We start from the raw sequence: 16,288 nt of genomic DNA on the forward strand, positions 1-16,288 counted from the left end.
AACAGTGCTAAAAAAGTCGAACTGAGTAGGTAACTATGGTAAATATATGCTATTTTTACTTATAGACCAAATATTGAAAGCTTTAAGTAAATCACATTCTCCTTGAAAAAAAATCATTGTCCCCTAAAGCATTTCAGACAAACCAACTTGTAGACTTGGCCCTGTAAAAATAGATAAAACTTCCTTGCATAAAATTCTCCTTCCTACTTTTTTACGACTCCCAAAACTCGTAAAACACGCTTTAGCGATTTTTTCGGCATTGCACTGTCGTAAATATGCATGAAAAAAGAATAATCAATTCCATGGATGGCGTAGCAATAACAATAAATTAAAAAAATATTTTTTTCAGTTGTCTATCTATCTATTGATTTATATCCAATTATGTCATCCTTCTATCTATCCATTTGGAACTAGTTTTCCAGTATGGCTTCAAAGCCGATTAATATCCGCTGGATTAGAACCGGTTCTCAGCCATACTAAAAAGTCATGTATCTTATCGTATTATATCTAGTTATCAACGAATTTGAAAATGTACATTCATGTAATATTAAAACCAGTTTTTTGGCTTCGGGCCTCGGCAATTCGGGGTAACAAAACTAGTTTTAATCTTATAATTGTACATTTTTAAATCCGCAGAAAGCTGTTCTCTTATTATTAAGGAAGAAATAAAATTGCTTAATTTGCAGTATGCAAATATCTATTAATTTCATTATCACGACACCTACAAATGTTCCTATATTGTACAATGGCATGTCAGTGAAGCTCTAGCTTTAGCTAGCCTTCTACAATTGTGTAATACTAATGGATCTAATGGTCTATAGGAACTGATATCTAAATTTCATGAATCATTAGATATTCAAATAATTATGCATACCTATCTAATAATCTATCTATCCAGCTAAATGTTTAACACTTAGATTTCATGCACTATTAGTTAAATGTATTTATGCAATGTGTGTTCAATATTGTAACTTATAGCTGTTCTACTTTTTCACATACCAGCGGGCATTCTATTCGAAAAGGCTAGAAAAATAGTTTAAAACCATCTCAAGACTTAAATATGAAAATCAAGTAGCCTAAAAAAACATCACAGGACCTATGTGAATCTTACCCAAAATAGAGAACCCTATCGGTTCAGACGTGATTGAGATCTTAAGCTTTTAAAAAAAACCTTACTACTTTTAATAACCCCATTAAAATGGACCCATGAAAAAACAAGAATTTCGGCGAAGCCCTCAAAAGCAACGGGCGAAGCTAAAAGTCAATTAAAATAAAATCGCGTTTTGAGATAAAAATGTTGTACACACTTTATTGAAACAATTAAAGTTAAATTAATGAAATAAAATAAAGAAAAAAATGTGATTTTTCAAACAAAAATGCCTTGAAATCGGAAACATAGACAATTATACAAAAAAGAAAATGTCATAATGTAGTTAGTATGTGAGTTATAAACACTTTATGTCGTAATATATTCAGTAGTGAGGTTTTTTTGTCCAAAGCTTAAGATTTAATAACTACCGTTTGAGTTCTTTATTTTAGGTAAGCTTTACATAAGTCCCAGGATGGTTTTAGGATACTTTACTTTTTAATCTATATCTTTGGATGGCTTTAGGCTATGTTTGTACCTCTGGATGCAAAGGGCTCAACCGCTATTAAATATTTTATAGCCGAAACAAACCATTAAAAGGAATGCCAAAATTTAATATAAATTTTTGTTTGTTAAAATTTTTCAAGACTTCTGGTCCCTGATTTAAAGTGAAGAAGGCAACAGGCGTTACTTGGTACCCAGGACCAAAATTCTAGAAAATTATCGAGATACTTGTGGTTAGCCGTTTCGTTTTTTGGCCGGATTCGGCTCTAGGGTAAAATGAGGTTAATTGTCTATACGGCTCCGTGTAAGTAAATGACATAAATCCAGTCCTTTCAGATTCTATAATAAAAAACAGCTGTATTTTATGTTTTAAGTACAGTAGCAACGCTATTTATATTAAATTCATTACATACACCTTAAGTATTTCAGTAAGTTGGTCAAAACCATTTAATTTTCGCATAACAATAATATGAGGCCAGTCAGACAAACAGACGTGCCATTATTGTAAAAACAACTTTAAATTGTAGAATTTAAAAAAATATATACATTTGCGGATTTTTGCTTTATAATTTTTCTAGGATCAGAGTCCTAGTTTAAATAAATAGAAGCAATCATTAAAAAAGACAATAGAGCCATCTTTTGCCTCTTTGTACACAACACTAGGGGGCTTATTATTATCAGAGATATAGAGGTAGGTCATTAGACAATAGAGTAATCCTTTGCCTCTTTGCACACATCACTGGAGAGCTTATTATTTCCAGGGATATAGAGGTAAGTCAATTGACAATAGAATCATCTTTTGCCTCTTTGTACACACCACTGGGGGGCCTATTATCAAACAGGGATATAGAGGTAGTTCAAAAGACAATAGAGCCATCCTTTGCCTCTTTGTACACACCATTGGGGGGCTTATTATTACCAGAGATATAGAGGTAAGTCAATAGACAATAGAGTCATCCTTTGCCTCTTTGTACACACCACTGGGAGGCTTATTATTACCAGGGGTATAGAGGTAGGTCAGTTGACAATAGAATCATCCTTTGCCTCTTTGTACACACCACTGCACTGGGAGGCTTATTATTACTAGGGGTATAGAGGTAAGTCAATGGACAATAGAGTCATCCTTTGCCTCTTTGCACACAGCACTGGGGGGCTTATTATTACTAGGGGTATAGAGGTGAGTCAGTTGACAATAGAGTCATTTTTTGCCTCTTTGTAAACGCCACTGGGAGGCTTATAACTACCTTGAATATAGGAGTAGGTCATTGGAGGATTATTTGATCACCCCCAACGATCAGTTAATATACATCCCTTATGACGTTAGACAAAATTACCCCTTATATACATATAATTAAAAGATTTTGACGCTGGTAGTTGGATCCATCCAGTCAAGCTTCTTAAAAGTACTACTAACGCTTTTAAAAGCCAGCGAATGAGAAAACTTTCTTAATGTTTATAAAACTTTCGGTACAAGTTTAATTTCTAGTCCATCTCTCCGCCCCCCCACGTTCCTTCCTTAATTAGAATGCATAATTGGGAAGAAGATTAATTTATCTGTAATTTACCTTTCCATGTATTAAAAATTATCAGTTATGAATAAAAAGTAGAACAAATATCTTTAAAGGGTTTTAATTGATATTATGGCATTAAAATAACGTTTAATTTTACACAAAAATGTTTTACCCTTTACTCTCTTTCTCTCTTCTCTCTCTCTCTCTCTCTCTCTCTCTCTCTCTCTCTCTCTCTCTCTCTCTCTCTCTCTCTCTCTCTCTCTCTCTCTCTCTCTCTCTCTCTCTCTCTCTCTCTCTCTCTCTCTCTCACTCTCTCTATCATCCTTTCCTTTTTCTCTCACTCTCTCTTTCATTATTTCTCAATTATTTAATTTTTTTTTATTTATTTGTTGTGACTTGTGCCATCGTGTTTTGGTTGACTTAATTCTCTAGTATCCTTAAAGATAGAAAGATAGCCAGTTGGATAGCAAGAGATAGATAGATAGTTATCTAGCTGCGTGGTCAATGAAGCATCCTATGCATTTAAAACTTTGTGTTTTTTTCAACAAAAAATTGCAATTATTTATTTTATTGCCGTAAAGATGAAATTAAAATGTACAAAAATTGAAGATGAAAAAATTTTAGATGGATAAATGGAATAAATGGATAAATTGAAAGGTTTTGTAGCTAATAAATGTATAGATTATAGAAAAATGTTAAGGGATAAGACACTGGACGATGAATTAATATTATACCAATCTACCTAAATAGATAGATAGTTAGATTGATAGTTAGATAGATAGATAGTTAGATAGATAGCCAGATAGATAGTTAGATAGATAGTTTTATAAATAGTTACATACATAGTTAGATAAATAGTTAGATAGATAGTTAGATAAATAGTTAGATAAATATTTAGACAGATAGTTAAATTGATAGTTAGATTGATAGTTAGATGGATAGGTAGATTGATAGTGAAATAGATAGTTAGATAGATAGTAAAATAGATAGTTAGATAGATAGTTAGATAGATATATAGATAGATAGATAGTTAGATAGATAGTTAGATAGATAGTTAGATAGGTAGTTAGATAAATAGTTAGATAGATAGTTAGATTTATAGTTAGATAGATAGATCGATTAATAGAATATATGTATATGGATGGAGAGATAGTTTAATAGATAGAATAATAGATGGATATCATATGTCAAAAAATCCGTTATTAGTATAACATACAATTTTTCAATTGGTTTTAAAAAATGCAAAAATAAATTTGTAAACAAAGTTGTATATAATTATATTTTGACTAACAGATGAATAATTATAAAGTAAATCATTGGAGCGAAGCAAAAAAAGAATAATTTTGTCCGTTAGTAGCGCAGCTGAGATAAAAAAACAAGCACATTAACACATGTTTTAGAGAGAATTAAATCCTATTATACAAAGTAGTAAGGGTTTTTAGTCTGAAGCTTTCTGAACATCTCATATACTACTAAACCAATTGGGTTCTCTATTTTAGGCAAGCTTCACATAGGTCCCGTGATTTCATTTCAAGATTTAAGTTTTAAAGATGGTATTAAGCTATTTTCTGCCCTTTTAAATACAGATCCCCTAGATGCTAGGAGGGCAGCCGCTTGTATGGATAAAAACTAAGAGAAATTTACTAAAATATAATTTTTAAGTATTTTTTAACCTAACCTCGAAAAAGGCTTTGAAAATACATCGATGTCATTTTTACCGATTTTGTAATATTTGTAAATTAATGATTTTGGTGGGTTTATAAAATTTGTAAGTCATCTCTGTATTTTGAAATAGCAATAAATAAAACTTTGGGTATAGTCCTTTCCACGACATCCCTCCATAAGGGGCGATTTGTCGTATTTTGAAAAATGCTTTTTATAGGTTATTTTAGGTTAGGTTAGGTTATATTGGGTTAGGTGATTGCCCCACAGGGTTAGGTAATTGGCCCCGCAGGGTTAGAGCCCCCCGCAGGGGCTAGAAATAGGAGAAAACTTACTGTGAAAAATACGAAGAATCGCCCCTTATGGAGGGATGTCGTGGAAAGGACTATACCCAAAACTTTAAACAAAATGGTTAGATTTTACAGATCTTGATTATAAAGTTATTTAAACAGCGAAGCTTTTCTACGTCTTTTTTACTCGCCATTTATCTGAAAAGGATAGCTCTGATAGTTGATTTTTAAACGTTCTATAGATTTCAAACTTTCAATGATGATTTTGTAGCAATAAAATAAAATTAAGAAAGCTTAGCAACTCTAAAATCATCAACAAAACGTTTGTTGAAGTTGAGCTTATTCTTTTTATAGTATTTTTATGAAAAATTTATAATATTTTGAAGCAAAAAATCTTCTAAAACATTTTTTAAAAATCCTCTAATTGTTTTCAAAATTTTCAACCAATATCCTACCATCTATCTATGATTATCTTTATTTTTTAAAGACATGAAATAAACATTTTATTTAGATTTATTTTGTAAAGAACAAATTGTATTCCATAAATATATATCCTTGAGTTTAAAGGAGAAACTTAAACTTAACAAGGATGACAACATCCATAAAAGCGAAGCACTGAAACGGTAGGACAAACGGACATTAACATTTGTATAGTGCCAGAATTGAATAATCAGAATATAAATGTATAAGAGTCGAACCAAAATTGTAAGTAAATTTGTTGAAAAACTGCTGGATACATGCCTAAATTAACAAAAAAAGCTATCCGTTACGGACGGACGGACGGACGTACGTACAGACCGACCCTAATTATAGAAAAGCAACGCTTTTAAAAATAGACGATCGATAGATAAAGATAAGGGAAGGCTAAAAATACTCAGGGATCTAAAGGGATAAGACAACGGCCGGTAAATTTATGTACATCACCAATGATGATACACAAAATTGACCATTCAGTAGATTACAAATAGTGGTTGAAACGGACACTTAACTTAATGAACCAACCAATTTGAATTCAATAAAAGTCCCCAAAAATGTTATAACAACGAATAAAAAATCGTTCTTATAAAAGTAGTGAAATAAACAGCCAATGACCCTTCCTCCCCCTCCCTGAAAAAAAACTAGATTTTTTATAGTTTCTTTCTTGGAAAGAGAATTATATTCCAAGAGTTTTGTTTACTTACATAAGCTGATTAAATTCTTGAGTCTGTTTGTCGATTATGTGTCAATTAGGACCATATAATCGACAAAGTGATTAAAATTTTGATTTCCATTTTAAAATGTTATGTATATCTTTTTATTGTTTCACTTTTTAATTTTCTCATGCCCTTTTTTACTTTTATTTTAAAGATTACATTGCCTTTTTTCTTCTTTGAAACAAGTTTAAAAGGGCAGACAATTCTAAAAGAGTTTAAGCTAAGCTATATCTTAATTTGTCGTTTAGCTAAAATCATAACTATTAAATTCCAACACAAATCTTAAAAATTCTAAACATTTTATAATTTTTTTGTGCTAAACTTAGACATAGTTATATATGTTTTACTTTGCACTTGTGTTTACGCCCCTAGAGACATCTCGGGAATTGACCCACTTTCAGTGTAGTTTTTTTTATAATGGCGATTTTTCTTTTCAGGGTGGTGGTATCCTCCCTCAAAATAGTCATAAACCATCCCATGACCTACCTATAAGAAGTTACCTTGAAAGGAGAACCATATAAATGTTGCACTATTAAAAATCAAACAAAGATATAAACATCCATAAATGCGAAGCTAAACAAATCAGACATTAATATAAAGGAATATTTATTATTATAGAAAAACAGCATGAAAAAAAAATATTTAAACTAACGCAAAATTATATGAATCACTATACTTACATTTTGGATATAGCATCATACCTAATCTGCTAAGAAATCACAGTTCAAGATAATGGGGAAAAAAACCCAACAAGTTTAAAAACGATATGGCGATTCTAATTAAAGATATGGTATAGTAGTACAGTTAGAATTTAATTATTTAATAGAGCTTTGGATTTATCTGTACTTGTTGTTTTATTTTGATGAAATGAAATGATTATTCTGACAGAGAAATTTATCTAATAAAACTTTTTAATTCGTACTGTAAACAGGTCACAACCAGGGAGGACTATTTATTATACTAGTCCCCAAAGTTTTATCTTATTCGTTGGCGTAAGAACTTTGGGGACTTAAAAAACTTTAATTAGTTGGTTCAATAATATTTGTTTCCAAACGTTTCAATTACTAATTATAATCTACAGAAGGAACACTTCGTGTATCATCATTGGGAATGTACATTGATTTATCGGTCATTGTTATTTCCCTGTAACAACCATTCTCTGCTGTTCTTTAAAGTTGTTACAACTCGCGACTCTGGCTTAGTACGTAGCGAATCCGATCGTCGTCGTGGAGGTGAAAGGTTCAAATTTTGGTTAAAAATTAGTTCTAACTGGTGCTATCTATTATTTTATATGTAAACTAGCGGCTACGCCCCTAGAAGCCTCTAGGGGCACTTAAGGTAAAATGGGAAAATTGACCTTCCTTTTTTAAATTTGAGTTTCAAAAGAACAATATCGGATCAGCGGTTAGAGAGATCCTTTGGGACAGAAAAAAAACGCTTACTACTTTACTATAATAGGAAAAAACTTTGTAATATGTATCCCTAATACAAAGTAGAATGATGTCTGTCTGTCCTTCTGTCCATCCGTCTGTCCCTAAAGATCGCGGTAACCACTGAACCTATCGGATTCTACTTTTCAGGGAATATACCTACTAGTCCTGTGGTGGTTTTAGGATATTTTCTCGAGGCTTGGGACACCCTAACCCCCCCCCCCCCCAACAAAAAAAATGTTTTTAGGCAGTTACTTTTAAATAAATGGCAGCACCAGAAATACTTAATTTTTTTATTTTATTTTTAAAAATTTCCTCTTGGGGGAAAGCCCCTAGGGGCTAAGGGCGAAGCCGCTAGTATACTAAATAGTACAAGATTACATACAATAATAAGGAAGTTAATTTAAATATAAATATAAGGCATATGGTTAAATTTTCATTGACATATTCACAGCGACAATCGACATATAATTACTTGGATGTTGTACCAGATTTTCATGTACTCTAATTAAGTGATACTCGCAGCTGGCTAAATAATAATATTCCCCCCAATCCAGCCTCTTTTCCTAAGAGGCCAATAATAGCAATCTAAATTTACGACAATTTTTTTGTCAATATATCCACGCATACTATATCTATTACAACAATTTTATAAGAAAATAGTTTAGATTATTTATTTTTACTAAAAGCAAGAGTTTTCTAAATTAATTTATAGAATGTTTGTTTGTAATGGATGGAGATCTCTGATATTTGATTATTTCGTCATATTAGAATCTCCCTATCAATTTCAAACATTGCTTCAACAAAAAAAAGTAATATTGGATATCTAAAAGTATAATTTTCTACTAATACTTAAAAGGTTTTTCATATGACGATTCCTCGTACAATAAGACAAAGCGGAGCATCCCTGTAATTACGAACAAAACTTTATAATTTGTATTTATTTTCTATCTGTATGCTATACTAGCGGCTACGCCCCTAGAGGCCTCTAGTGGCACTTTGAATGTTTTTTTTAATTTAAAATATCTAAGTAGAGAAATAATTGGTTTATGTTTCGTTCAAGTCTCTTTTTTGGTAGGGGTAATTTTTTTCTAGGGGCGATTTATCTTGGGAGGGTGGTGGTACCCTCCCCCAAAATAGTTATAAACCTTCCCGGGACCTATGAGAAGCTACCCTGTTAAGGAGAACCCGATCGGTTAAGCGGTTAGCGAGATCCTTCGGTACAAACACACAGACAAACACACAGACATCCTGTTACTTTAGTATAAGGATTTCCGAAAAAACGTAATTTTCTCAGCCGCTCTTCAAGATAGCTGTCAGAAATTTACTTTGAAGATTCCCAAAAGTGAGAATCTTCTCATTTTTTTGATCACAATCATCCACAATTATAATACATAAAATTACCCCTTTTGCAGATTACAATTAGTGATTGAAACATTTTGACACTCAGCTTAATGAAACAACCAATAAAATTCCAAAAAGTCCCCAAAGTTGTTGAAAATCCAATTGAATTTTATCGTGGAGTCCTGCTCTAGTAGTATCTATCTATCTATTTTATCGTGGAGTCCTGCTCTATTGGTATCTATCTATCTATCTATTTTGTTCTAAATATCATACAGGTTTAAAATATGACATGGTGCACTTTTTCAGGAAGAAAGAGAACAAAAAACTAATCTACCCCCTACAATTTTTCTAATATTAATAAGCTATCATTAACAAAAGTGTATATATGATATTTGGGGAAGATCAATTTAACATTCATTGTCCTATCCCTCAGTCCCTGACTTTTTCATAAATGGATATGAAACAGATTCGCTTTAAATCTCATATCCACTTAAAAAATGCATTCAACATATTATCTATCTATCCATCCAGCCATCTTTCTATCTAATAGTTTATGTGTTTCTATCAAAATGTAGTTTTATCTATCTATCTACCAGCGGATACACCTCTAGCATCTAGGGGGGGGGAGACAGGGATCTAAGGAGATAGGACAATAGCCGTAAATTTGATGTACATACACAATCATAACACACTAAATTATCCAAACTGTTGATTACAATTACTGGTTGAAACATTTAGACACTCAACTTAATGAGCAAATCAATCAATAAAAGCTCCGAACGTTGTTAAGCCACCCAATAAAAAAAACATTAATATAAAACTTTGGGGACTAGTGTGATAAACAGCCCCTCTCTCCCTAAGAAGGAGAACAGTAAAATACACGTAAACTGTCTGAAGACGTATAATAATTAGCTTAGAACTATCCCGGGGACAATGTAAATATAATCTCAAATGAATAAGTTGATTGGTTTGAAAGTTACTGAAATGTGCAAAAAAACGTCGATAATATATTTTTCGATTTACTGTATTAATTTTAGCATTTTTTCTTTAGTATTCATGTACATATGGTTTTATTTAAGCAAGTATTGTAAATGAATCTTTGATGTGTTTATAATATTAAAAACATTCTATAATTTTATCACATTAAATCTGTCAAGTAATCTATTTTGTAAACTTTTTCGCAGTTACGTATGGAAAAACATATATGTAGTCTTAGATTAGCTTATCTTATTTAAATGTTTCGACAAAGCGATTGAATTTTATAAAAGTAATGAACCCAACGAATTAGAGAGCGTGGGTATCAATATGATTTCCAGTCAAATGTACCATCCCTCCCTAGAAGATATATAACATACATAAACATATGAATATGCACTCTCACCTATATAATATTTGATACGTTTTTTTACTTTCAAAAATAATAAGAAAAATCCTTACCGTTTATAAATTATGATAAATCACAAAATTAAACTAAATTTTCACTGTGTAATATTTATTTTTTTTAAATCACTTTTTATAGAAAAATTCTTTTTTTTTCACATTCACAAGATAATTTTAGCGCAAAATTCACGCGATATCCGTTTGGTTCACTGGTTAAATAATATACTGGCGACTTTAACGTGCGTATGTGCGTGTGTGTGCAAGCAATAAATATAGAAGGTTTAGATCATCAATCACCTAATTCGGCCAATGAAAACGCAGTTAAGGAATAATTTTTAAAAAAGGTATAATTTTGGTTCGAAATGACAGTCATTTTTAAAATTTCATCCATAAAAAGTCAGCTATAGATGGTTGAATTTCTTGGTATAAAACTGTGCTTTGGGAAATTATTTCATCGCCTGCCCAAATTGTTTGTATTGAATTATTTGTGACCAAATATAAACAAATATTCTTCTGCTACATATATTTTAGACTGAACGGATGATTGGCCCTGATTGGCCATCTAGAGTAAAATATCTATTGCGTATGCGTTAGAGCGCTCAGCTCAGCACGCACACGGAGAGAGAGAGCGAAGGTAAAAAGAACGCACGGGACGAACGGAGAAGCGTACAGATTGAGGGAAAAACTAGTTTTGAGTAAATTTCGGCAATTTACGCACTAGATCATTTTGTCTCAGATTTAAAACGTAACTTTTTATTAAGAATCAAATTTTAACAACAAAATTTAGTTAAATATTACATTTTTTGATATAATAACCTAGTCACTGAAATTTACGGGGCAAAGCAAAAATTCAGGGTTAAGGTTGGTATATGTATTATGCATATTGTATAGTTGCAATGCAAGTCAGAGCAAGGGAGAGAGAAAGAGAGAAAGAGAGGGGGGGGGGGAGAGAAAGAGAGATGTTTTATTTGTATGTTCCAATAAAACTTATAATTTAAATCTACTTATAGATAGAGAACCTTTAAAAACAAATTTGAAAAAAAATATCTCAAAAATTAACCTGTATAAAATCATTGAAAATGGTCAAAATTAGGTTGTGTTTATTTTTCATAAAAAGTCATACACAGTCAAGTAGATATGAATATATATTTCTAAACAGATGGACATACAGATATACTTAAATATAGAGTAATTACGCCATAATACAATTTTCTTGAATAGTAATCATTCCTTATTAAAATATGTTTTCTTTTTGCTATTTATAATTGAAGTTTATTTTCGCTGTTTTTTTTAATTCTTCAAAATAGAAAGGAAGAGAGAGAAAGGGAGATGGGTTTATATCAGAGATCTTAAGGGATAAGACAATGGATGAAAACTTGATGAACATCCCCAATGATAACAAACATAATTACCTCTTTTGTAGATAAAAATTATTGGAGGAAAAATTTAAGCTAGCCAATCAAGATTTTTCCCCAACTTTTTAAGCCAAAGAATAAGACACTGTTTTTATTTTTTTATATCAGCTTTAATTACCCTACAATGACCCCTCCCTCCCTGTATTTATATACAGAAATTTAGTTACATACTTCATTGTAAAATTATATCTTTGGTAGTTTGGAGGAAGAAAGTGTTGTTGATTTTTTTGTCCCCTTCCTCCCTGAAATGTATAAACATATATTACATATTTATTACCTGGTACGTAACAAAGCTTCTCTATAGCTTACGTATGTCCGTAACTCCTTTTTAATATTTTGTATTTTTTAAATGTTCTAAAGGTCCTATGACAAACACAGGAGTCCCAAACGTCGGAGTGGACAAACGCAGGAGTGGACGGACACTTAACCCAACCTAACCTATTTTAGACCATCTTACAGGTCTTTTAAATGCCTAATCCCTGCGGGTGGCTTATTTGTATATTCATATCTTAACCTAACCTAATCTGCATAGAAAACTTACTTAAATTAATATTTTAACACTCCTGCGTTTGTCCGTTCCGACGTTTGGGACTCCTGCGTTTGTCGTGGAACCGTTCTATAGCCTCTTTCGGTAGCGAAACTTCTCTATAACTAATGTATGTCCGACCATCTTATTCATTACATCCTTTGAACTTAAAAAAAACATTATGTAGCCTACTTTTGAGGCCCTTGCAGGGCTTACTAACCGTTACCTAACCAAACAAAACATAGAATAAAAATCTTAAAAACCAAAAAATCTTCTTTTTATTGTTAACTTTACAATCTCTAAATGGGATAATTGTTATTTACCGCATCGTATTATAGACAGCTTTCCGCGGATATTAAAATAAAAAATATGAGATTAAAACAAGTTTTGTTGGCGCTGATGGGCCGGGCTACCAAAAAATATCTTTATTGTTTGGGTTTTATTTTTGCTTTTTGGAAAATTTTCTGTAATGCGATGCTATACATGATTTTCTAGTATGGCTTATGTTTATCGGTTTCTAAGACACACTGGAAATGTATGAAACTTTACTTTGCTTTTCTCTTAAATATTGTTATAGATATATACGGTTTCAGTACAAACGCAGGAGTCCCAAACGTAGGAGTGGACAAACGCAGGAGTGTTAAAACATTAATTTGATTAAGTATTTCTATATAGATAAGGTTAGGTTAAGATAAGCCCCCCGCAGGGGTTAGGCACTTTAAAAACCTATAAGGTGGTCTAAAAAAGGTTAGGTTAGGTTAAGTGTCCACTCCTGCGTTTGGGACTCCTGCGTTTGTCGTAGGACCTTTATACTATCTATGGACATAGTTGTCCTATTTTCTGAATGTATATGATTTGTGCTTCGTTCTACCTTTCTATAAAGCACTTTGCTTAGTTACAACAATCTAGAAAGAGTGTGTGTATGAGAGAGAGAAAGAGTGAGAGTGAGGGAGAGAGAGAGAGAGAGAAGAGAGAGAGAGAGAGAGAGAGAGAGAGAGAGAGAGAGAGAGAGAGAGAGAGATAGAGAAAGAGAGAGTGAGAGAGAGAGAGAAAGAGAGAGAGAAAGAGAGATAGGGAGAGAGAGAGAGAGAGAGAGAGAGATGTAGCGAATAAGAGAGAGAATTTAACGTAAATGAGAAAAATAGCGTATCTTCATTTTAATGTTTGTGTGTGTATGTGTGTGTGTGTGTGTGTGTGTGTGTGTATGTGTGTGTATGTGTGTATGTATGTTTGCTTATATGTGTGTATGTGTGCTTGTCTGTGCATATACACCTAAGGGAAAGTTTAAATACATGGGTATGAATCATCATTTATAGACTCATTTTGGCACCCCATCTCCTAGATACAATTTGATTCATTTGGAAACAATGTTTGATTATACTTCAAATCCAGCTTATACCAACAACGATATTATTTCGGGGGAAAATCACGAAACCCCTACGTGTTTTTCAGCTGTCGTTGGGGGGCAACTCATCGTAAAATTGACGACCTCTCCATTTGCACCCCAAATATTATTTTATATTTATTTCACTTGTTGGTTATACCTTATACCTGCTTCAAATCACTTTACAACAATGGACTACACCAAATTTTCATGTTCTTTAACCCTTAACGGTCGGGGGGGGGGGGCGTTGAACGCCCCCCCTTCCGGTTTTTTCTATCTCATTTTCTGTGTGTGAAAGATAAAGAGCCCAAACTGCTTGACTTTTTAAGTATGGGTATGACACATAACTGAGAGTTGGAATTTTTTGAATATCTCCATCCTGGCGGGCACAGGATGCCAGCAAACCTGGCAGGGTCATCCAGGTAAAGAGCAAATTTTTTTTTTTGACTAAAACAAAGCATTTTATCATACCAAAATACTAAAAAAATCCTCTAGTAGTACATCCTTATATGAAATACAGGTGTTCAAGTAACTTTCAGGTTCCAGGTATGATCCTGCAGGTCCTGATCCTCCAGGTCTCCAGAAATCTTTAAAAGGCTCCTGTGGCCGCAATTTTTGACTTAGAGACTTCAAATTTTAAAGTTAAGCTTTTCTTACATGTCTACATAACGTATTAAAATTTCATGAAGATCCGCCGCCGTTTTCCCGCCGACCGCGGACTGCGGCGGCTGGCAGCTGCCAAGTACAGCTGCGGCCGCTGAAATTTATCTTTAATATTTCTAATGTAAAATTTACACAAAAATAAACATTTTCTGCAAAAAAAATTTCTTCTAGCTTTAAAAATAAAAAATTTTTAGCCGTTTGAAATTTTTAAGCAAAAAAGGACCTAAAAACAAAGGTTGTTAAATAAAAGGGTGAAGGAAGCGAAAATTGACTTAGACTTATAAAAGGTCGGAAATTCATTATGAAACAGGGGACTTGCACAAAAAAATTTAGCCCTCTAGCTCTAATAGGAACTGAGATAATAAGGGGGGGCGTTGAACGCCCCCCCCCCGACTGATTAAGGTGCGGCAAGGGGCCCGACTGTAAAGGGTTAATAAAGAAAAATAAGTAGCGGGCTAACAGAACGATAGCCCATGCACTCCCCTACTTCTTGATGAAAGAACTGACTAAATAAATGAAGTCAATGTTAGCAACCTAAACTGACGACAAATTTTTCCCTGTCATAATATCCATTTCTGCAACTATTTTATTTGAAAACGATGTTTGTCTATATTTAAAATTTCAATCGATTCTTAGGATGTGGTTTATCCCTCACCAATAATGTAAAGGCTGCTTGTTAATATCTTGCAACAGAACCTTAACTTTTAGGGAAGCTTTACTTAGATTTACATATGGTTTTAGGCTATTATTCTTTGCCGCCTTGGTTACATATAGCACCGGTAGATAAAGATAATGTAATGAAATTCTGGGAGGGAGGGGTCGTTGGGATGTTTATTACACTAGTCCTTAAAGTCTTATAAAAACATTTTCTTATTCGTTGGCTTAACAACCTTGGGGACTTTTATTGAATTTTAGTTGTTTATTTTTCATTTAGTTCAGTGTCCTACCGTTTCAACCAATAATTGTAAACTAAAGCAGGGGTAATTTTGAATTTCATCATTGGGGATGTTCATAAATTTATCGGCAATTGTCTTATCCCTAAAAATCTGTGGTGCTGTTAGTCCTTATTGTCTGTAATAATATTGAAATGGGTAAAAAAAATTGTCCATGTGAGCAACTATCATTAATTTTTAATTGCCATAAAGTAATTAGCTGTTTTAAGTAACAAATTCTTATCGATGCGTTAGCAACATCTTAAGATAGACAGAGTGATGTACATGATAAATAATTGGAATGCTATAAGTTTGTAACTCTATATACTATATATATAATTTATAATTATTTATAAATATTATTTATAAATATTATTAATAAAACTTTTAGAATAAGTAGAAATTGATAATCTTAACAAAAATATTATAATAAAATCTAAAGAAAGTAGCTGCTTCATTAGTACCAAAAGTTAAAAACAAAAATTTATATATTTAACTGAGACATCTAGCGACTTTTTTTTCCCAGCTTACTTCGTAACAAATTCCTGCGCACTCTCTTAAATTAAACACTCAAAACCTAAATTTTATATGTAAATTTCCTTTTTTATAAGTTTTGTTTTGTATTTAATACTCCTTAATATATTCTTATCAATTCCCTCAATAGGTAGCTTCAGGAATACAGGGATAAGACAATATACATTAACATTAGTTTGCCCTTTCAAACCTTAAAAATAGCAAGTAGAGATTTTACTGGAGAAGAAAGGATCAAAAACAAATTTTTATTTCTGCGCTTTATCCCTGATGCATTTCAATCCACCCCCCCTTCGCCATTGACCAATTTTCCCCCCTACTTGAATTATTAACCACTTACCTCATTCCCCCCCTTCTCTTTCCCCTTATTGATTGTACTACTCAAAACAACACTCAAGCCAACGAGCGGTCATTCTACACAGGTAATAAACATAAG

General features: G+C 32.5%; 1 protein-coding gene across 1 annotated transcript in view; it reads right to left on the reverse strand.

Moving 5' to 3' along the window:
- LOC145327552 (uncharacterized) overlaps nucleotides 1-10,628 on the reverse strand; it is a 119,696-nt gene extending 109,068 nt beyond the window's left edge. Inside the window, exon 1 of the mRNA XM_080171095.1 lies at nucleotides 10,459-10,628. The gene's annotated coding sequence lies outside the window, so the exon portion shown is untranslated. The remainder of the gene's footprint in view (nucleotides 1-10,458) is intronic.
- Between the last annotated feature and the right edge of the window lie 5,660 nt (nucleotides 10,629-16,288).

The sequence above is a fragment of the Acartia tonsa genome, chromosome 9 (assembly GCF_053477335.1).
Source record: "Acartia tonsa isolate MP-2025a chromosome 9, ASM5347733v1, whole genome shotgun sequence".
Classification (NCBI taxonomy): domain Eukaryota; kingdom Metazoa; phylum Arthropoda; class Copepoda; order Calanoida; family Acartiidae; genus Acartia; species Acartia tonsa.